Raw genomic sequence first — 24,202 nt, 5'->3', positions numbered from 1 at the left:
CCAAACAACCCTCCCTTTTGCCAGATTTGTGGAATGTTGCTTGAGTTTCTAAGACACCTAGAAAGCGCCTTCCATGGAGAAAAGATTCATGACAGTCATGGTCAAGCTTCAGACAACAACGTATCCCTCACCTTCCCTTGTGAAATAGAAAGTGAACTTCCTTGAGAGCACTGGGTCTGGCCGGCCCAGCTTTAGGTGAGGTCCTGAGGGTGGCACCGCCTAGGCATTCACCATCTCCTCCCTGCTCACTTACGTACCAGGTCCTGCTCACTTTGCCCCAGTGACATAGTCAGGCTCACCCGCTAGCACTGCATCCTTGTGTGGACAATGCACTAACCAGTAATTAGTCTCTGCGCCTTCAGCTTGTTATCCATGAGGAGCTTATCACTGGGGACCAGATTGACCCTCCAGGGCCTGCCTCTGGTTATGTCATTTCTCAGCCACCTCCTACTTCTAAACCCAAAGTGCTTGGCTGCAGGTCCCAGGCCATGCATGCCCAGCATGGCCACTGCTTGGTTGTGCTGTCCTACACAGCCCCACACTTGTGCTTCTGAAACACATGTGCAAGGATCATGCTCACCTGGAGTGTCTGTAAAGGTGGATACCCAGGCCTGAGCCAACCTCCCTTCCAATGACTGTCAGAGTCAATACCCAAACCCCAAACGTAGAAAGCCCCCTTTAGTAGCTGAGGCTCAGCTGTGTCCCAGACAGCTGCTAAAGCATGCAGCACCAGACCCTCTCGTTTGCCACACAGTTGTGTCTGTCCACCTTGCTACACACTGTTCTCTCTGCCTACTGCCCTAGTTTCTACCAACTAAATTCCCCCATTCTTCAAAGCGCACATCAAACACAGCTCCACCAGGCAGTTTATTCCAGCTTCTGAGTCCTATGGCCAAGATCATGCTCTTCCTCCCAATTTGGATGCCTGTAAAGTCTCCTTCCCTCATCTCTGATACTTCCTATCCCTCTTTTAAGTTCTCTGACTTTCTATCTCCATCCCTGGCCTTCAGGCACAAACCTGAGATGTGTCCATGCCTGACTACTCTTGATTGCCTCTTCACACATGTTAAGTATACAAATACTTAACAAATACAATTGTTTCGGGGAAGTCGTGAGTTTGTTCATATAGACAACCTTAAACTGGGCACACACACACACACACACACACACACACACACACACACACACAAAGCCATAAGCTTTCATAACCACCCATAAGCATCTTTGCCAAAATGCATCTCTGTTCCTGTTTTTATGCCCCAAGGTTATGGTGTTTCTCCCATGAATTCCCACAGAGAGCAAACACTGTGTCAGGCCAACCTGGGGAAACTGGAGGCCTCCAGCCAACGTTATAATTACAGGTGGTTGGCACTCAGAATGTTGTTTGAGAAGAAGCAAAGCAGCTTTGCAGGAGGAGGAGAAAAGCAGCTGGAGGATGGGGGCACTGAAACAGGAGGAAAGATGTGGTCCTCAAGGATACAGATGCTGAGAGTCAGGAAGCACCCGGCAGGAAGGAACCAGAGGCGTACCTGCGCTTGCCACAGCTGAGGGTGGGGGGTCAGGATGAAGAAGACACAAGCCCTGAGAACCTCTGCCTTTTCTGCCTCACACCAGCAAAGTATTCAGGAAGCACGCCAGCAGCCTGACCCAGGTGCCACCACTGAACTGTCTCCCAGGACACTGGAGCCTGTTAGGAAGTCTGTCTACTGTCCTTTTATTTTTTTTAAATGTATTTGTTTTTGTTTTGTGTGTATGAGTCTTTTGCCGGCCTGGATGTCTGTGTATCATGTGTGTGCAGTACCCATACAGGCTAGAAGCAAGGGTTGGATGCCCAGGAACTGGAGTTATAGATGGTTGTGAGCTACCATGTGGGTGCTGGGGATTGAACCCAGGTCCTCTAGAAGAGCAGCCAGTGCTCTTAACCACTGAGCCATAATCTCTCCAGCATTTCTGTTGCCCATTTTGAGCTCTTCTGGCCAAGGTGGATACGCCTAAACTCTTGGAGACAGACCTAAGGGAAAGTCTTTGTTATTTGAACACGACTTGTCTTTTCTCCCATTGTCAATGATCCTCACTCTTCACCTCTAAACATCAAGGGACCAGACAGGGGCTACCCTGTCACCCAGGGCTGACACTTAGATGATAACATGGTGTACCATGCATGTGGCTGATGCGTGGCAAACATGGAACATGAATAATAGACTTACAGGGCTGGGGCTGCAGCTCACTGGTAGAGAGAGGACTTGCCCGGCATGGGCAAAGCCCTGGCTTCTCTCCCTGGCACTACACAATCTGGGCAAGGTAGCTAGTACTTGCAATCCCAGCAAATGGGAGGCAGAGGAAGGAGACAAGAAGCTGGAGGCCATTCTCCTAGTTTGAGAGCAGTCTGTGAATTATAAAAAGGTATTCAGAGGTTCTGAGGGGCAACTGCCCAAGGCTATGTTGCCAGCAGGTGGCAGTGTCTTCCAACGGGGGAGGCCCGCAGGTGCCGTGGTGCTGCCTCCCTGCTGGCCTCCTTGGCTCCCTTGCTATCCTTGCATCTGTCTGGCTGTGGCACTTTACCTTAGCTGAAGATGAAACCACCTCCCGGTCCCACCTTTGTGGCTTGTCCTTAGCCTGGGCACCATCGGCCACTTCCTCACGCTTCAGAGGCCCCTTGGGTCAATCAGCTTTCTTGATTGTCTTAGTTCAGCTCTCAAATCTCTCCAAAGTCTGACCTTTGCACCTCACCTCATTGGGTTCTGGATGGTTCAGAGCCATCATCTCTCATGGAGAACACTGTGATAGCTTCCTGGCTGCTCCCCTGGACTCCACCCCTCTCCAGTCCTGACCTCCACCTCCCGCCAGAACATACCTGTTATAGGACAGGGGTATACTCCAGTATATGCCCTACTCCAGTCTCATCTTCCATGGGCTAGTCACCTACTTCTTAGAATACATCTCCACGGCTCCCTCACCATGCCACACCAGCCTCCTGCTGGCTGAAGCCTCCCCGTTACACTCTCCCCCAATTCTGTGGACCTTTGTGGATTATGGCTCACTTGCTTTCGATTCTACTCTGAAGCCCCTGGCCAGAGAAGGGTCAACTGTCGCAAAGACAGCAGCAGCCTGTCCCACCATCTCTGTTCTGTCCTGTATTTGTCGCCTGAAATGTTAGAGCTTTGCATGTTGCCCAGTTGTCTCCCTAAGAAGAGCATCAGCCCGCCAGAGTGGGGACTCTGCTCTGATACCTGCCTCACCTCCAATGCTCAAAAATACCTCCCAACACACAGGAGGTGTTCCACATGTTTATGTTGAATGACTGGGTGGGCAATGATGAAGTCTTGAACTTTAAAACCACTGGTGAGGCCATGAGGAATCAAGGAAGGCAGCAGCACTCAGCAGGGAAGACAGGAGGTCGCTGGAAACACAGAGAGGCAGGCATGAGAGCCATGGAGGCATCTGCTTCCTGCCTTGGGATATAATAATGCAGCACACAAACGGAGGCACACACACCACACCACATAGCACACATGCATATACACACCTCACACACACACACACACATATAACAAACCACAGACACATACTACATATACACACACCATGCATACATATACATCAGACATATACATACACATAACACACATGACATACTTCACACATGCATCATACACACCACAGTGCACACACCTCTCATATACACACCACCACCACCACCACACCACAATGCATGCATGCATACACAATATACCTCACATATAAATCACACATGGATCTGTACACACTTAACTTCCCAAAGGAGGTTTCTAAGTTGCGGCACACAACAGCAATGTGTGAGACCCCTCACACAAAGCCTGCGCACTCTCGGCATCCTCTAATGCGGTTCTCTTACATCTAGTGCTCTAACTAGTGGCAACTTGCAGCTTTCCTGTGACATTTCCAGTCACTCATCTGTCCAACGAACTTGGCCAGCCCCAAGCTGATTACCCGGCTCAACGGACTCCCCATCCCAACTGTTCTGATTGACAGCAGTTCCTTCAATCCCCAGTTACTCTGGTAGGAAACTTAGTAGTTGGAAGTAGCATCCATCTCCATCATCCTCCATCTGTGCACACAGCTTGTTTGTTCTTTCCAAACACTTCTTGGAGTCAGCCTTCTCTTTTCATTTACAGGCTTTGTGCTCATCACACTCATCAAGAGTATTCTGACCCCAGAGCAAGCCAGGTCCCCATGCTCATTCCAATAACTCCTGTATGTTCTTGTATAGCATTGGCCATGGTTTGTAACTACACATCTGTGACAGTGTTTGATTAATATCTCTATTTCCCATTAGACCACACGCTCCACCAAGATAGGATCTCAATACCCTTCATTGCACGGATGAGTAGGTCTCCCTTTTTTCCTCCAGAAGGATGCAGCTGTGTAATGTTGCTCCTTGTACCTCCCATCCTCAACTCTGGTGCTTAACACAGAATCAGGAGTGCCCTTGGTGCTTATTGCATGAAGACTTACGGCTTGCTACGTCCCTGTCAGTCTGTCAGCTATAGAGTTTGTTTGGGGAAAGGTGACTGTTCACTCCCGGGTGACCAGTCAGACAGCCAAGTCCCACCAGCCACAGGAACCTGACAAGCAGGATCCTCTGTTCCCACAGTGGTCCACAGGCTGGTGGCAGCTTGTCCCTTTGCCTCCTGATATGGCAGTAATTAGAAACAGCAGCCGTCGCCACACTGCATTTCCCCTCACCCCCTATGAGCGCCCTGTTGGATGCAGGAACACATGTAGTTGTAAGACCACCTGCCAGGAAGAGAATAGAAGACTCATTTGCTGAACATGGCAGGGGTAGTGGTGAGGGGGTGAGCTGCTGCATAGCAAATAGCTGGCCCTCTTCCCCAAAGCCCCAAATCATTTCTCCACTTGAAAAAAAGAAAAGGAGGGGGGAAAATGCAAGATTAATTTTTCATGTTGATTTTCCCACTTGGAAGCTTAGGGAAGGGCTATGCATACTAAGAGCCAAGCTGGAGGTGCCACAGTTGGCCGGGTTTAGACAGAGCCATGGGGAAGGAGAGGAGGAAGAGCATATGGCATTCACCTGTGGCCCTTGTTATGGGGACTGACAGAGTGCCGGTGGACAGCCAGTCCTCTCTTGTCTTTAGGGTCCCAGTCCATCCTAGGTGTGGTCTCATTTGCCATAATGTTAGGTCACTGGAACTTGTACTTGGTTTAGTCACGAGAAAACTGAGGCATGGGGAAATTGAGCTCCCTGGCCAAGGTCATTCAGCTATGGGAAGCAAAGTCAGGATTTCACGTCCAGCTCTCAAGCCCTTGCCCACACCAGGAATAGCACTGCTCCTGGCAGGGACAGAGGCAGGCGCCGGGTGACCATCTGTCTGTGACACTGTGGCAGGCGCTCCTTCCCCAGTATGCAGAAGGGCTCCAGCAGAGCTGTCTGTCCGGAGTGTTGAGCACACATTGGCTGTGGATCCGCAGCTTCTCTCTCGTGAAGTAAGGAAGTAGAGAGATGTGGGGACAGCAGTTCTGGCGGTGAGGAGGCTGAAGACCGCCCTTCGGGGACACCTGCTCTCTACCACTAACTGCCATGTTACCATGGCCAAACTGCCTACCGTATCTACTGCCCTTACAAAGTAGTTCAGTTGTCAGAGGGTTATCGCATAGTTAGGAAGAGGCAGGAAAGCAATGTGTTCCCAGGACTCTGAGGAGGGAATGTCCCAGGCTTCTCTCTTGGTGTGGTGGGTTCCTCAGCTTGTGGGACACACACACACACACACACACACACACACACACACACACACACACACACACGCTACTGTCTATGTAAAGGAGGCATTAGCCTTCTCTTTCTGAGATGCTACTGAATAAGCTCTCTTTCATATAGAAGCAATGTGACTAGATGTTTAAATAGCCAGTAGACAGAATCTTTGGTTGCATGAAAGAGAAATATACTTGGGCTAACACTGGCAAAAAAAAGACAGTCAGAGCCAAGACCAAATGTGTTGGACTTTTCCCAAGGTGACAGTATTTGGAGGTGAGCCTTAGGGGATAATTAAGTCCTGAGAGTAAAGCCCTCAGAAATGGGATTAGTGGCCTTATCAAAGGGGATCCCAGAGGGCTGAGTGTGGTGGTGAAACACCTCTGATTAGACTCAGAAGGCTGAGGCAGGAGGCTCACAAGTTCAAGACTACCCTGGACTACATAGCAAGCTCCCGTCTCAAAAACAAACAAACAAATCAATAAGAGATTCCAGAGAAAGCTTGTTACCATGTTTCCATGTGAGGGCAACACTGTGAGAAGCCAGCCCCTGCAATCCAGAACACGGGACCTCAGTAGACCCGATCAGTCTGTACCCTGGTCTTGGCCTTGTCACCCTCTAGGACCATGAGCAATGAAATTGTTTCTAATGCACGGAGCCCACGGTGTTCTGCCACAGCAGCCTCAGCACACTAAGACAGCCAGGCCAAGGGTGAAGGGTGTCTCCTGAGACAGAAGCAGGAATTCCAAGAAGGCTGGAAATGCAGAGCCTCAGTGGCAGGGGACCCTGCAAGGCCTGCTGTGCCCTGTCTCTCTGCACCTGCGCCCTCTCCCTCTCTGTAGTACCTGTGTGATTCGGGGTTACTTCACCTCTCTGTGTCCTTCCTGTAAGAGGAGACGTCGGAGAGAAGGTAGATGAGTTTGCATCCATGAAGCGTTTAGAGGGCACAGAGGAACACCGGCCCACAGAGTGTCGGCGGCTAGCATCAATCTCCTTTTGGTGCCTGCTGTGCGGACCATCAGCTGGGAACACAGCTGCAACACTCCATAGTGTGTCCAAAGCCTCCCTGGAAAATCAACCTGTGAATGAATCTCTTCTGGGCAGCTAGTGCCATCCCATTGGCCAGCCTAGGTCTAACCTCCTCCTTGCAGCTCTACAGAGGAGGCTTAGGAAGGAGGGCTGCTCATGACCTGTGTACTTTATCCTGTTTCTATAGTCTTTCTCCGTATATGGAGCCTTCTACCCCGCCAGCACCAGGGGTAAGCCTGCTGCCTAGGCCCTCAGCCTCAGCCAGATCACATCCCTCCCAGCCGGCACGGGTCCCACCTCCACCAGAATGGGCTCCATGTCTGTCAGTCCTGGGTACAAGGCCCTCCCAGATCTAACCCCAGCCGCCCTCACACACCGTTCCCAGAGGCCTCAGCCTTGGCAGCCACACTGGCCTGGCTTTCTCTTCAGCTTGCTCAGTACTTCAGCACGTGCCATTGCCCTTGAGGTTGTGAGATTGGTGTGTGAACCTTGGAGCTCAGCCCAAAGCGTGCGTTTCCTCCGCTTCCTTATCAGCTGACCCTCCCCCAGTCCCGTTCCATCCAATCTCTCCTTCTCCTTTCTTCATAGCAGCTGTCCTTGACCGTACTTTGCTTCACCCATTCCTCAGTTACAGTCTTAATCCTCACCAATAATACTTCCTGTAGTTCAAAGGCAAATTACCCCTTCCCGCCCTGCGTCCTGAGCTACCACAGAAATTCTCCAATCCTGCAGCATACTGCTAGTTTGCTATCATGCATGAGGAGTCCTTTGTTTACATGAGTTCCAATCATCCAAATATTCCTTTATCCTTTCTGTGATGGCCATCCTCTTTCAGTCACCTTCATTGTATCCTATTAGACATTTTGGTTGTGTTTTATGCCATATGGCCTTAGGAGACACTGAGATATACTGATGTGCTTTTAAGCATCTTCATGCATGCTTTAGTATATTGTAAGCCACTTATACTCACCCGACTTGTCTTCCACTAAGAAAGTGCCACAGATGGCTCTCCTGGGTAGAAAAAAAAAAAAAAAAAAAAACACTAACTAACTAAAAAAACAAGTGTATTTTCCCTATATCCTGGCATATCACCCAGGCTTTGAAGTGCCTTGGTTCTGATTATCTCTGCATGGTGAGCTCATCCCAGAACCCCTCAAGAGAAAGAAAAGAGCAAGTTGATAGCCCTCCACCCTCCACTAGCAAATAGCTTCCTGGCAGCGTGGTGGGCTGAAATGTCCAGGTTCAAAAAAAGACCTCAAATAGTATTTTACTAGATCTTGTGATACAGAAGTGAGTTAGTCTCTGATCCTCATGGAATGCAAAAAAAAAAAAAAAAAAAAAAAAAAAAGCAGGCAATGTAAAGAATTACAGAAAATATGTTCTGTATTTCCTCCTACTATCACCCCACACACTCCATCAGAACACAGAGGGTGGAAAGTATTGCTAGAAAGGCCAGCAGTGTTACAGTCTCCTCTTAGAGATCACGAGTTCTGAGTCACAAAATCAGGACTGGGCTGAGACCCGATCACAGGCTGTCCAACATGGATTCTGGCTCCCTAGCATGTCATGGAGGTAGGTGGTGGTACCCTCCTCAGGCTCCCTTAGTATGAGAACCTAACAGTCAGAAGTGTCTGTGAGTACTTCTGTAGCCCCTAACCTCTCCGTAGCTAAGGGCATGGCAATGAGGCTCGGAGCCCAGGCAGCTTGGCATCCCTGTGACCTCATCAGAATGGAGTCACATGCCCAAATTGCAGGCGGAAATGGATAGGCGCCCTGCACATCCACCTCATTTCATCAGAGAACTTGGCAGCTGCTTAGGGCTGACCTGAAATTAATTCTCCGCTTTAATGAATCGCTCAGGGAGCTTTCTTTTTCCAATTTTCCTCCTAGTTTTAAGGTTTCCTTTAGTCTCCTTTTTCTCTGTCCCTCCTGGGGCTGGGGATACTGAAATTGTTTCCTCTCCTGCTGAACCCTCCCAGTCCGTGGTCATTGGTACTGGAGCTTCCCATGGCTCCCCAGCTCCAGCCAGCTCCTTCCTAATAGAAAGCAGCAGGTTTACAGTGGATGTGTTGTCTTTTTTCCAAACCATAAAATTTCCTTTCTTGTGATTTAAGAATCTCTCAGTCATTGCCCTGGTCTCCCAGCAGAGAACACTAGTTAAACCACAGTAAGCAATCTGCTATTAGATTCTGTGTTGGTGGTGACCTGTGACCACAGTATCCAAGCCACCACCAGCTGATGGGCAAAATTCCTGGGACATTTTATTTTAATTCAGTCACCGCTACATGTCTATGGGGTACTGATCGAGATGACCAACTTTGACACAGTTGATGAAGGCCATAGCCATTTGCAGATCCGCATGGCTGACCTAGGGTCCTCTTAACCCAAAGACAGGCCCTTCCACTTCATTGAAATCAGGAGAAGTAGGAGAGTTCTATTCTCTCTGTCCTTGTACCATATGGAGGTGGCTCCCTCCCACCACCCCGTGCACTCCACCAGATCACAGAGAATGGAAAGTATGTGCCAGCATTCTGCGGTCTAACACCAAAGAGAAAGACAGATATGACTGCAGTGGTTTTTTTTTTTTATTTAGAGCCTGCCCTAACTCTAGGGAATGCAGACCCTAACTGCTTTGTCCTATTATGGGGGAAGTGATGGGCAGTAACCTGGAAAAGCCAAATTACACAGAGCAGCTAAGACACCCTAAGGTAGGATTTGGGAGTGACCAGGAGGATGAGAAGTGGACTTTGACTCTCCCAAGATTCTGCAGTTGGGGGCACTAGTGACAGTTATATAAGGATTGGCCACTGTAGAGTGTGCAGGGGTGGGCAGCCAGTGAGAACCAGCCTCAGAATCCTCTAGGCTTTGCACTTGCTCAGGGGCACTTGGGACTAACAGGACCTTTCCCGGGTGCAGATCTACACTGCCAGTTCCTAGACTTAGTTGCAGACCCCTGTACGGGGCTGAGCCACTCAGCCTTGGCTCACAGTACCACACTCATAACTACAGTGACATACACTGCAACAGGGAGCCCCCCGCAGGACACTTGACATTAACAGATAGGAAGAGCATGACTGTTTATGTCAATTATATCGTAAAATGGAAAGGAATTTAATTATTTTCTGTTACTTTGGCAGCAAGACAAAATGATTTTTAATAAAATATTTAACAAGGTTTTTTTAAATGTTGAATCATAAGAAATGTATTTTTTGGAGTAGCTATCCACTCACAAATAGTTAAAAGACAGAATATATAAATACATCCTAATATTTATAACTAAAATGGAGTACAATGGTTTTTTTTTTTTTTTAAGTTGCTCTTTTGGTGTGTGTAAGCAGTGTGGAGTGGTATGTGGGAAATTGCTTCTTGTTGAAACTTGTCATTGTGGTCACATAGTGCATGATGGGAGATAAAGGTAGCTCAGTGAATCCAGCTTCCAGAATCAGCCTCCTGGGATCAAATCCCAAGCCTGCCACTTGTTAGTAATGGGGCCCTGAGCAGCAACATGGCTTTTCTGAACCTTGTTTTATATATATATATATATATCATGCAGTGATAATCTCCCCTCTTCTCTATAAGGAGGGGAGTTTAAATTAGTCCACTTATATAAACCCTGTAGCTCCATGGGCGCTACATAATAAGCGCTTGAGAAACAACACTGTTATTTTATGAAGAGGAATGTCACCAATTTCAATTATGTCCACAGGGTGGAGAGTGGGCACTGGAATAGTTGGAGGCCCAAAGTGAAAGATCAGCAGCGATCCTTGGCCACTACTGTGGGAGGAGGCACATTTTACCTGGGAGGCTGGGCGATATAAGAGAATGGCTGGTATTGACCATTGACTTAGCAGAAAGAGCATTCAGTGGGGTAAGAAGGACAGGTGGACAAACTCTTGGACACCACAACTAGATGTGTGGAGAGGGCTGTGACTGTAAAAGTGAGAGGAGGAAGGGAAATGGAGACACCTGTTTAGATCACAACTGTGCCTGAGTCTTTGTGTTCTAGAACGTTCCCTGACCACGAGAGGCTGCAGAACATCCCTGAGAACTGTGTTTGGTGTTTTGAATAAACCACAGTGGCCATCTGGGCTGCTATTTTGGCTAAAGCAACAACATCTATGGACAGACTCCACTTGGGGCAACAAGAGCTGGCTACCTGCATCAGATTGCCCCGTCTGGTTTAGTTAGAGCTGAGGGTCTGCTGTGTCTTCACACAGAGGATCTTCTGGGGGTGACACTGAATCACTCTTAGTCCACTAGTAAATCCAGACAGTATGCTACCGAGAAACTGAAGTGCTTAGAGAAGGCTACCTCAGTGGTGTGAGCAAGTCATGGGTACTGAGTCTCTATGAGATGGAACCATATATATCATGGCTCCAACATGGAAACAGATGACCTTGGCCAGAATCAACCTCCCAAGCCTTTTCCACAACAGGAACCATTTAAACAGTGGAAGTTCATCAGTTGACTCCCTCCCTGAGGATGATTGCCTTGTGCTTCCAGAAGCTGCTCTGTGCTCCATGAACTCAGTAGCCCTCTTTATCTGGCTAAGTTAGCCTTTTTAACCACATTGCCATTGAGTCTTGTGGACCTGAGAGCTAATGGATCTTTTTGTGTAGCTCATGATATTCCATTATTAATTAATTTAAAATTAACTCTCAGTGGAAACCTAATTTCCTTTATTTTCATTGTTCAAAGGAAAAGTTGTTGCAGCTCCAAATTCTCTTTCTCTCTCCTTCTCCTCAACCTCATTGTCTACACACACACACACACACACACACACACACACACACACACACACACACTGTCCCAGCTTTCTGGCAATATAGACACAGATTTGGGGACAGGATGAGGAGAGGCTACCTGAAGAGCTATGGGCAGACATGCCAAGGTCTTGAGAGGAAGCAGAAAGACCTATGACGAATGAGTTAAAACAGAGAAAGAAAACTAAAACATTTAAGGCAGGTATAAATCTACAAAAGTGGAAAGAAAATGGATTTTCACAATAAATCCATGATTTTTGAAAATATTTAGGTTCTCCTACTGAAAGGATCTCAGATCCGACTCTTTAGTAGCTCAGGCTATTCATTCTGAATGTCTTGAGAAAAACAGTGATTGGCCCAGTGTGATGGCGCACACCTTTAACCACAGCACTTGGCAGACAGAGGTCAGCTGGATCTACAAAGAGAGTTCCAGGCCAGCCAGGGCTACTCAGAGAAACCTTGTCAACAACAGCTCCTGCACTGCCCGCAGGGTCAGCCTGACTCCCAGCACTGTGGAAACACTGGAGATGGAAAATTCAAAGAACGGTAGAGGTTCATTTTGGCTCAAGTGCCAAGAGAGTCAGGCCATGGGTCTGGCTTCATTGCCTCTGGACCTGTGCTGAAGCAGAGCTTCATACAGAAGACACAGGGCGGAAGGAGCAACCTGCCTCCTGGGGGCTGGGAGGCAAAGAGGAAGAGGAAGAAGTTGGGGTCTAATATCCCCTCAAGAGCACACTCTCAATGGTCTCTTTTCTTTCTCCTAGCCCTCACCTACTCTGTCCATAGATATTGTTGCTTTAGCCAAAATACCAGCCCAGACGGCCACCGGGGTTCGGGCCACCACACTCCCCCACAGCACCACAGGCTGCCATGCAAACTAAGCTTAGAATACGGACATTGGAGGACATTTAAGAATCAGGTGCTAACACCTCCCTTCCATCCACCACATGGATCTTCCAGGCTGAGGACTGAGGACCTTTTTACTTACTCCTTTTTATTGAGGAGCCTTGCTACTAGGACAGTGGGACTCCAAACTGCTTACACATCCTTTCTTAAACTGGAGCTTCCAAGTGCTATTGAGTCATAAGAGTTTCTTGACTAGACATATCTTAGCCCATGATCTCACCCTTTGGCTTCAGAGCTTCAACTTTGCTCAGCCTTGATGCAGGGAGGAGGGGCTTGGTACTGCTTCAACTGAATGTATCCGGCTTTGCTGACTCCCCATGGGAGCCCTTACCCTTTTGGAGGAGGAGATGGAAGGTAGGTTGGGGTCGGGGGAGAAGCTGGAGAGGAGTAGGAAGGGGGATGAGAGGGGAATCTATGGTTTATATCTAGAATGAGTGGGAACATTTCTTAAATTAAAAGAAAAAAAAAAAACCTTCAACTTCTGCTCAACAACAGAGAAACCATATCTGGTATCGGAAACCTAGCTAACCACTCATGATTAAAGCCCTGGTTACTGGAAGAGAACCTACAGCCACTACTTTTCTAGACCAGCATAATCCCTACCAATAATCTAAACATCTGTCCTTATACCCACAGGTAAGTGGATTCTTCACCCCTCATATAGGAGATTCCCCTTTGCAACAGACGGAAAACCACAACCAATCAAAATGCAGAGTTACAGAGCCCAGCCCCAGTGGATACCTCTACAAAACACTCCTGCACCTAAGGCTCAGAAACACTGTGGACGATGGAACAGAAAGAGTGTCAGAGCCAGAGGATCAGGGAGTTCGCTGTGGTGAGATTGCGTCTCCTATTACAAGAAGCTACACCTGTAAAGTCTCACCAACATGACTGCCTACATGTGAGCTGAACAAGGAGGACACCAGTGGACACACCAAAGTGGACAGGGAAAAGCCCACTAGGAACAGCTGAAGAATGCTGGGAGCAGAAGCAGTCTTCCTCAGGGATGAGCACACCAACTGGTCATCTAATACCAAATGGTCAGCCTTGAAAACACACCTATAGGTAACATTATACAGATGGAACAGGTTATAGCTGGGAATATATATGGACATATACATATATACTACATATATGCACGTGATAACAATAAGAAAAGATGTTATGAATTTGAAAGAGAGCAAGAGGGGTATACGGGAGAGTTTGAAGAGAGGAAAGGGAAAAGATGGGGGAGGAGAGGAAAGGAGAAAGTGGTAGGGTATTCACTGTCTACAAGACTCGGTCAAGCCAGGGTCAAGGTCATCTCACTGATACAGAGTCACTTTGGGTACATGTGGCTTCCTCGGTCATGGGCCTAAAAGACCCCAGTTACAAGTTGTTCCTAGTCTGTCAGAACAGCTCCAGTGTCCAGCACAGCAGTAGAGCATGGCTTCATGGAAACAATAATAATAGCAAAGGAACCAATTCTACCCTGCTCAAGGCCTGGAAGGCCCCTCCTGTGCTGAGTTTTCCTAACCATCCACCGAGGTTACTAACAGCCATGCCTCATGTGACCCCAGGACTAAGTGAGATAGCTTTTCATACATAAGGAAAATCTTTTATGCATTAATAGCACTCGGTGTCACAGTGTGATAATGAGGAGAAAGGAAGAAATGTCTCTCAATGGAACTAAAATCCAAATTCCTCAAGAGAGTCATTTTTTAAAAAAATAGAATTTAACAAGAAAGGAGTTCACAGAATGGTTCAAATCTGGTTGCTCTGAGTTTGATTCCCAGAATCTACCCAGTGGAGGGAGAGAACCCGCCCCTGGGAACTGTCCTCTGACCTCCACATGCCAGTCATGGCCTGAATGTAACACACACACACACACACACACACACACACACACACTCACACACACACACACACACACACACTAAGTAAACAAATGTAATATCTGTGTGTGTGTGTGTGTGTGTGTGTGTGTGTGTGTGTGTGTGTGTTTAAATAATTTAACAGAATAATTTAAAAAAAAAAAACCACTTTCTCCAAAGGAAGTTGATAAAAATGTGCCTTTGAGTTTGGTCCCTGTAGCCCAACTGGCAAAGTGAAATTTCCATCCTGTTCTCTGCAGTGCTGGCTCCCATGCTGGGCTTAATATCTCCTTTTCTCTCCCTGGTCTTGACTCTCTGGGTTACTGTTTTTCTCTTTTATGTCTCCACTTGTAAGCTGCCTGGAATTCCTGTTCAAAGAGGTGGGGTATTAACAATAAAAATAAAGACAAGACACTCCATAAAATTGTGCTGAATTTATTGAATTGCTGGATCTTTTCACATAAACCACAGAGCTTCTGAGAACCGAGTGAGCACGAGAGAGGGCGGTAACCGAGGGTACCCTGCTCTTCGCATTTCTGTGTTGAAACTCTACCTCAGAGAGCAATTTCCTCTCTCTCATTCCCTGTTGCCGTGATTCAAATGCCCTTTTCCTTGTCGGAAGACCCGAGGGTCCAAAAGACTGATGGTGCTATCTGTCTGTCTGTCTTCTGCCTCTGGGCATGCGCCACTTTGGGTGGCGTGGCGGCTTAAACAGCTAATTTCAGCCCTATCTTTTATCAGTCCCCTCACCCCTGCTCTGCCCCGCCTCGTGGGATGAAAGAGAGAAAAGAAACATCGCACCTGCATCCTTCATGATCAAAAATATCTCATTTGAAGTCATTCTTGAGGTTGCTATGGTGATGGACAATTCTGACCCTCGGGGTGCAAGGAGCCAGTGTTGCAGTCATTGAGATACAAAGTTGAGGACAGAAGGGTGCAGAGAGAGTCCCAGAGGGCCTCCTGGCCTGAGAAAATGACTGGCCTGCGTGTTCACCCGGCACTCCACACTCCCACAAAGCCTTCTGATGGGAAGTCAGCCACTCCAAACTCAGATGAAATACTCTGGCCCTCCTCTGCAACCCCCAGCATGCCCTGGGGGCAGTTCTTTTCCATTATACTCTAATGGGTCGCACAGGGCGCTCTGAGGAGTGAGCAATTCACTCTGAGAGCTCTGAGCTCTGCTGATTCTGAGTGGAGGCCAATTTCTCCTCTGATGGATTCCTGGGGGACTGTTTCTCCTACTGTGCCCCCAAAGCCAGAAGCTTCTGAGCCTGCTTCACTCCAGGACTGGCTTTCAGCTATTTGGGGAGTTGACAATCAGGCCTTTTAGGCTGACACCTTCAAAGTCTACAGGCACTCTGTGGCGTCCAGTCTGAAGCTGGTTCTGGCCCAGCCTTCCTGGCACACCTCTGTCCTCAGCACAATTACGTGCTTTTCTCATTTTGTGAGAGGTTTTTGAGGTCCATTAGAGAAAATTCACAGGATGTAAAAACTAACCAGTTTGTGCTAACTCAACTAAGAGGCAAGGCAGGTAGAAGAGAATACCACCCACAGAAGGGCCAAAGACTGTCCCCAGTCTCGGGCTGTGGAGCCCAGTACAGAACTGAGGATTGGTGAGACTAATAATACACACATTTGCGGCTCCTTTCTCCTAACAGACTTTCCTACCAGGGTGAAAAGTCTAAATTCTTGTTCCCCCGACTGTAGAAACGGCTGTTAATGCTGTTCTAGCCAACCGTGTCTCCAGGTCCTCCTGGAAATTTTGGGTCCCCCTAACTTAAAAACAGGACATTATGTTCTTTTTGTCTGCATCTTTCATTGACAGGATGCTTGGTGCCACATGCCTATAATCCCAGCACTTAAAAGGCTGAGCAGGAAGATAATGAGCTCATAGCTAGCCTGGGCTACACAGTCAGATCTACCTCTACATAAAAAGAGGACATGATGGTTTGTGCTACAGCAGCCATATGGCAGCCATGAGAAAAATGCCTAAAGATTGCTTGAGCACCCATGCTGGCATCATTGAACCTCTGAACAGATATTGGAATGGTCCAACTTGAGATCTCTTGTTTAGGAAAAGCAATCTTATTTATTTAAATCGCCGTGATTCCAAAATTCTCTTAGTGGATGCTCACTACGTTTGTACTAGTCAGCCTTCCATTACTGTATCAAACATTTAAAGATAATCAACTTGAAGAAAGGTTTGTTTGGGCTCCTGATTCCAGAGGTTTTGGTCCATGATTGCTTGGCTTTGTTGCTTTGGACCCATATGTGACATCACATCAGGAAGGAGCGAGTGTATGGTGGAAGAGACTATTCTCATGGTAGCTGAGAAGAAAAGAGAGAAATGGGAAGAGAGAGACTCTCAATATCTCACTTAATGATATTGCCCCTGCAATGATCTAATTTCCTCCTACTAAACCCCGCCTCAGGAAGTTCTAATGGTATCACAGGCTGGTGACCAACCCTATACAGCACATACACATTTGAGACTCAAACTAAAATAGCATTCTTCATTGGTTCAAGTCCTCTTGCATGTCCTGACTCTCCAGATGTGAACATCTGAAAAGTAGCAGATACTCAAACTGATAGGGACCACTACTTTGAAAATTTTTTTAACTTAAAGAACCTAATTCAAATCATTTTTTCAGGGCTCAGTAGTCTTTCATACATCATTGCTATCAGCTATAACAGTTGACCAGGCCAGGGCTTTCTTTTTTTGCTGTTGGTTTTATTTTGTTTGGGTTTGGGGTTATTATTGTTGCTGTTGCTTAAGACAGGGCCTCTCAGTAGCAAAGGATGACCTGAGAATCATTATGTTACCCCGGCTAGGTGGGATTTATAATTCCTCAGTCTCCTGAGTCCTGGAGTTACAAGTGTGTGCCACCTTGTCTGGCTCAGTCATAGCTTTCTTAGAGCTTCAGAAAGTCTGCTGGAAGCTGTGATGAGTGGAAACAAGATTCCCAGCTCCTTTTTACTAAACCATCGTGAAGGGCGGGAGAGTGCAGAAATCCGAGTCATGGGATGATACAACTACTTAGCCCTGCAATTTCCTGAAGACAGAGATGAAAGGCCTCTTTAATAAGCAAAATTTCTAAATGGCTCAAATGGAAGCACAATAATGAAGAGAGAAATGGCACCCTAATTTCCTTTCCCCCTTTCAAACGACAAGCCTCCATCCTAACAACTCAATCTGCCGTCGTTTTTGGGACACCTCCACCCCTCCCCAGAGGAAAGGTGCTTGAAGATGGCTCAAGAATACGGTCTACCTCCACCAGGATGATGGGAGAGTCAGGACACTGAGCTTGCCAAGCTAGCTCCATTTAATCTGTGCTCACAGTGGTATTGGTGACTGCTCCATACATCCAAAGTGTACCTTCACAGGGACATTCAGACTGGTGCTTGATCAAACAGCTGGGTACTGTAACCTAGCCACCCTGACACAGAAAATTAGCCATCACTTGCTCAGTAAAGTTTTCTGTGGTTTTTATCTCCCTGAACATGAGGCTGCTGGAGCAGTTAAGTTAGCTAATGAAGACGATTAGACTAGGGAAGTCAAGCTCGTGAACCAGCAGGCTGAGGAGGTGGGGGGATGCGGAGGGTGGGGAGAGAGGGGAGGCTGGGGAGTCTGGATGGTGGCTTTGGCTCTCGACTTTTCTGATATTTTAGCTTACACATTTTATTTGCATATAGTATCATGGCATTTACATGCTGAACATTCAATTTACAACAACCATTTAGAGTCACTCTGTTTAACTCCGTGCAGTCTGCTCAGGAATTTCAGCCCACACTTAGCACCCCTGACTCAGCCTCTAGGTCTGCAGCAGGGCACCCACTTTTCAAATAGTCCCTGGAGAGGCAGGAAGACACCCTACCCAGGGAGAACCAGAGCACCAGGTGTGCTCACATGATGCTCTCAGGAACTAGAATACAGCTCTGGGAGTCACCAAAGGGTACACAGGGTACAAAAGGGTCTGAGGTCACAGTCTGTGAAAGATGATCTTCCTGAGTCAATGACACATTGGACAATAAGCCTTTCAGACCAGTGCTCTCAAGATAGAGAACACACACATCCAACTCAGGAGGTGTGCTCACAGGCTGCACTCCCAATGGAGAGTCACGTGCTTAGATGCTCAGTCGTTTTGTTTCTGCTTATAAATTTCTACTCCTTCGCACTTTTCCTCTCCACTTCCTGATTATATGTTAGTTTAGTTAAGGGAAAAGGAAGAGATCTTAGCCAGATTTGGGGGCAAGGCATAGAGAAGACAAGAATGAAAGGCAAGGATTGGATGGTGTTATATTTGTACCAATAATGTCCATCTCAGGCTACACAGTCAGAAGAGGGGGAAGAGGGGATGGGAAGGAGAGAGTGAGAGACAGAGACGGAGAGACATTTTCCCCAGAGAGAAGTAATTCATAGCATTATGGAGACTGAGAAGTCCCAGATCTGTGGTCAGCACAGACAGGTGGCCCCGGGAGAGCTCTTCTGTAGATCCAGTCACATCCAAAGGCCTGAAGACCAGTAGAGATGATGGTAGTTCATCCAAGTCTCAGTCTAAAGACAGAAGACCAACACCTCAGGTCAAAGACCATCAAGGAGGAGAGTTCTTTCTTATTCCTGAGCAGGAATCCTAGACCCGGTCACTAAGTGGGTTGATTTGAATGGCAACATTGCCAAGAATATAAAACTCTTGTTTTCCATCACAGGCAGGATCTCAAAGGAAGGAGGAAAAGGAAGCAAGAGTCGTGTGGATCCGGGCAGGGCCACTAATGTACACAGTCAGACAGGGGCGCTGATGATGGCCCTGTGATTCTCGGTTCTATGAAAGTGCAGAATTTCTCTAGAGTGGCCCTCAATTCTCCAGGAATGGTTGGAGACATTTGGGTACTATGTATAGTTTTGAACTCCTAACATGTTCTAGATCTCAGTCCTGGGTTAAATGTCCTTCAAGGACTCCCAGCTCCACACCTAAGTCAAAATTTAAAGTTCTTAAAAATGTTCCACAGCTACAGGATCAGGGCCCCTCACCCCCATTTGTCTCATTCCAGATTTAAGTAGAAAACCTCATGCCTTCCACATTCCCAACACATAAAGAACTCTCATTCTGAAGAGCAGTGAGCTGCTGGGGCTTGAGACTCAAGCCCTCATGACATTAATGATATCAGTCACATGGCTACTGTCTGCCAAGTGACAATTTTCCCACCGTGTGACACCCCACTGGGTCAATCTGGAACTCATGAACTGAACACCTGATGACCCTCTCAGAGAAAAAGGACAGTGCTTCAGATAGCGTGGAGGGAATAGGAGATATGAATGATCTGGCTGTACTCTATTAGCATTTTACTTAGTAGTTGATGAACACTTGATATTTTTCCATGTTAATATGCCCTCAACTCATTCTCCCTTATCAGAGTTTTGACTAGTTTGATCACGGAGGGATACACACACACACACACACACACACACACACACACACACACACACATCTGGAACAATGAGACTAATGGGGAGAATGGAGAAGATCACCAGGAAAGTGCAGGGTGGGGAGGTAGTGTTCACGAAAAAAGGCAGAAGAAGGTGTGGGCAGCTGTCAAGTTACGAGGTCTTTCAGAGAGCTAGGTGAACAAAGTCTTACCCAAACCCACCCTCTCCTTCCCTAAAGAGTCCTGGGGTCTCCAAGACCACCCCAGGATTTTTCCTCGGCTTAAGTCCATTATAGTGACCAGGTTCAAAAGATCTGCAGACAGGCAGCTCTTTTCATGAATCCTCTTCCCATGGAGTCCCGCAGGACTACTCAGTCCCTCAGCAACAAGTCCTGAAACTGTGTGTGACACGCTGCTACCAGGGAAGCTTGCCTGCCACCCAGTGCCCAGGCTTCTCACTGGGGATGCTCAGTCGAGCATCTTCTGTCTCGCACCTACCAAAACACCAGGATCCCAGAAGGCAAACAGTTCCTTAGCATGGCTCATACCAGCATGCACTATGAGTCACTTATCAATCAGGGTGATGGAAGCCCTTCCTGAAACCCTGGTCCCTGGAAACCAACCATCAGCCAGTCTTATAAACTGGGCTTTCCAGGGACAGCACCCTCACCTGATAGGCTCTTTCTGCTTGCCTGGGTCTGTTCAGTGTGCCCTGAAGCTTCCCACCAACAACTTCCTCAGGGTTGCAGCCCTATATTAGTTTAACTTATGGGAGGAAAGATTTATTTCAGTTCACATTTTTTGAGACTATATCCTATCATAGTATGTGGGGGGAGAGGGCGGGGGGGGGTGACAGTTGGAAGCACCTTTTCTGTGACTGGAAGTGAGAGCTTCCGCACATCTGGGCAGATGGAGAAGCCAAGATAAATGCTAGACCTCTGCTGGCTTGCTTCTTTTCCTATGTTATGTCTGGAACTCTCCCAGCCAAAGGATCCCACCCTTGCATCTGCACTTTAACCTCTCTAGAACTACCCTCAAGTACAGACAAGTGTGTCTCCTAAATGATTCAGAATCCAGTCAGACTGACAGTGAAACATAACTAACACACATACAGACACACAAACACACACACACACACACACACACCGCTAGAAAAGAGCAAACAGATCTGCATGCTAAAGTCACTGTTCTCATTTGGGGTGTTAGAGCCTCCTTCAAGATTTGCTTGCTGCCTTGCCCTTGCCCCAGCAACTCTCAATGCCTCCCACCCTCCTCTGAGGGAGCAAGTGCGTGGACTGAATACACTTCATAAGCTTCCTGGCTCTATGGAAGGTCCCTGGCCTCCACAGGATGCAGCACACATCTGTTGACTGGGTAATCACCTCCTCTCAGGACACATTAGTGAGCCGCAGCATCACAGGTTTCAGGAGCTTCAGCAAAGACCTGATTCACAGGAAGTCAAAGCAGCCAGGCCGACACACACAGCACGGCCAGAGAGACCCTGGGGTGTGGGTTTTCTAAGTTTAGGTCCCCCAGCTTTGTATCCATGAATTGGGGCAACTCTGTTGGGGGATCACATGAGGTGCACCATGTAAGCTACCACCTTCCTTCCCGCTCTTACAGAAGGGCTTCGGATCTCTCCTGGTTCTCTCAATGCTTAACACCGATGACGAAGGCCAGAGGTGGCAGCTATGCAGTAACAGTGACCCTGTCCCCCCCTAGCTAGGACTACCAACCCGAACAAGGACTGTTTCTCAGCAGGAGGGTTCCCAAGGAAATTCCAGAGCCCCAGAAGCTGGACGTGGAAGGGAAATGGTTTAAATACGTTGAAGTTGATTACAATCGGCAAATGTTCATTGTGACTCCAGTTTGGGATGGTGGCAGTGGAGACAGATGTGAAAGATAAGCCTGATAGGTTTTGTGTGTAGGAGGCTGGATGCTCTCAGGGAGACACCTCAAAAAACAATGGCCTATGACAGCTTTACAGAATGAGAAACGCACAGTAGGCACAGTAGGCACAGTAGGCGCAGTAGGCGCAGTAGGCGCAGTAGGCGCAGTAGGCAAGGGCACAATGCTGACCCAGCTTATCTAGTGGGTGTCCTCTCAGCCGGCTCCCCGTGACCCCACCCTCTGGTGTCCTACCCTTGCCTTTTCATACAGCCTGGACTTACTTTCTTCTAATAAATAGACTCATAGGGAAATCACAGGACATCACTTCCTTTATAGGTTATGGAATGATGCTTTCTTCCTTTGTGGGCGTTTTCTCTTGTATGCCTCCTCTTTTTCGCTCACTGCTCCAAGGAAGCTAGTTGCCATGTTAAGAGGCGCGCTGTGGAGTGGCTCATATGGCAGGAGGGGTGCCCTGATCATAGCCAGACAGAAGCTGAACACAGATGACCGCCAGCCACAGTGAGCTCGGAATCATCCCTGCTGACGGACATAAGGCTGCAGCCCCAGCTGAGACCTCCCAAAGGTATGCCAAACCTCATTCAAAGGCATCTGGTGAATCTGCTCCTTCATTCCTGACCCCCAGAGACTGTCAGGTGACAAATGTGTATCATATTAAGTTTGGGTGTGGTTTGCTAGGCAACGTGAGTAAAAGTAACAAACTGAGAAGTAGCTGAGAAGGATAGGTAGGCTTAAAGGGGAAGGGAGACGTGAAGCAAAATATAGATAATAGGGATAACAGAGAGATGCTTTCTCCTTCACCACCATAAGCTCTTGGCTGGATAAAAGATGGATTATGAAGAGAAAAACAAATACATTTATAGACACATGTATTGTGTATGTATCACATGGGAGTATGGAATGCCTGGAGAGGAGTGACTCCAAGAGGTGGCTTAGAAAAGCGTGCATTTTTATCAAAGAACGCTAATCTGTAGAGAAATGAAGAGATAAAGGAACGGGGTTTTATTTTCCAAGGGTGATAAGCTGGGTGAGGCAAATGCACAGGACACTAATGGAAGTGGAGGGCAGGTGAGTAAAGCTAGGTATGCAGATTCATTGTCCCACCTCTAGGTTAATAATGCTTCTGTCCCCCGCGATAACTCTGTCCTCCCCCACAGAGAGGGAAGCTGGGACAGGTGTGTAAATTATGTCCTGTATCTTGGGCAAATTGGGGGCAAGTGAGAGCTTTTGTGGTTTGCTCTTTCTTAATTGCCTTCAGCATGGAATAATTCCCATGTTAAGGAGATCTATTTGGGATGACATGTTTTTTGTTTCCTTAAAAACCCATGTGTGTGTGGCCGGGCGGTGGTGGCACACGCCTGTAATCCCAGCACTCAGGCGGAGGCAGGTGGATCTCTGTGAGTTCGAGGCCATCCTGGTCTACAGAACTAGTCCAGGACAGGCTCCAAAGCTACAGAGAAACCCTGTCTTGAACCCATCCCCCCCAAAAAAAAAACCGATGTGTGATTTTTTTCAGGCTTGACAATGGGCAATTACAAGGCTTTGTTCAGCGGGGTCTGTGGTAGAGGAACGGGAGGAATCCCCTTACCCCGTTACACACACACACACACACACACACACACACACACACACACACACACAACTCAGGAGCAAGCTCTGTCCTAGCTCTCATCCTTGCTTACCTTGCTGGTGAAACCTCCAGAGCCTTTGGCCAGAGCTACGCCTCAGTGAGTTGTCCCATCTCATATCTGTGCTGACTGCTGTGGCCAGGGCCGCTGTGCTGTGCAAGGGAAAAGCGGGGCCAGGCAGTTGGTACTTCCTCTGGCTTTAGACTCCTGCCTGTACCATGACAGCCACTGATTAAAAGCCTGGCATTTCCATATTGGCATCCTATTTTCATTGGTTAGGACTGATACTTGGCATCTCAGCTCTCTTCCAGTTCTCCGAGCCCTTGAAAACAACCTGGAAGCTGTGGAAAGAATAGCATCCTGGAAAGAATAGCAGCCTTCCTAACTACCCTGGATTCCAGCTGGACAAAACACTCACAGTTCTGGGAAAAACTCAAGCTATCGCTAAAGAAGGTGAACTTCAGAGACAGAGTCAAGCTCCTGGGTAGAAGTGATGCTCATCAAGTTGACCAAGGTGGGACATGGGCCAGACCCTGGCATTCTTGCAATCCCTGAGATCCCGTCTCCACCTGCCAGCTGAAGAGGTCTGGGAATTAATTTCCCCGAAAATCCCGATAACCATGAATGCTGAATAGCTTTATGTTGGAAGGCTCGTAAAGGGCTTCTTTGGGGCCAACTGATACTTAAAAGGCTTTACACTCAGCCTTTGAGTTCAACCTTTTAATGGCTGTCATCTGCACAAGTTACCTGGAAAGATTCTTTTCAAAGGACTCCAACATTAATCTCTGACCTTTGAGAGTTTGTTTCTGGTTTGGAAACACGACTTAGACATGAGGCCTGTTCTAGATAAAGTTCTGAACAGGAAGTGGTGAGCCTAAGGGATAAAGGTCACTGCTAACAAGACAGACAGAAGAGGCTGGAAAGGAATGCCTGCCTGGGGGT

This window comes from Onychomys torridus, chromosome 14 (genome assembly GCF_903995425.1).
Source record: "Onychomys torridus chromosome 14, mOncTor1.1, whole genome shotgun sequence".
Taxonomy (NCBI): Eukaryota; Metazoa; Chordata; class Mammalia; order Rodentia; family Cricetidae; genus Onychomys; species Onychomys torridus.
The sequence above is the reverse complement of the archived record's forward strand: the minus strand, read 5'-3'. Positions refer to the sequence as shown.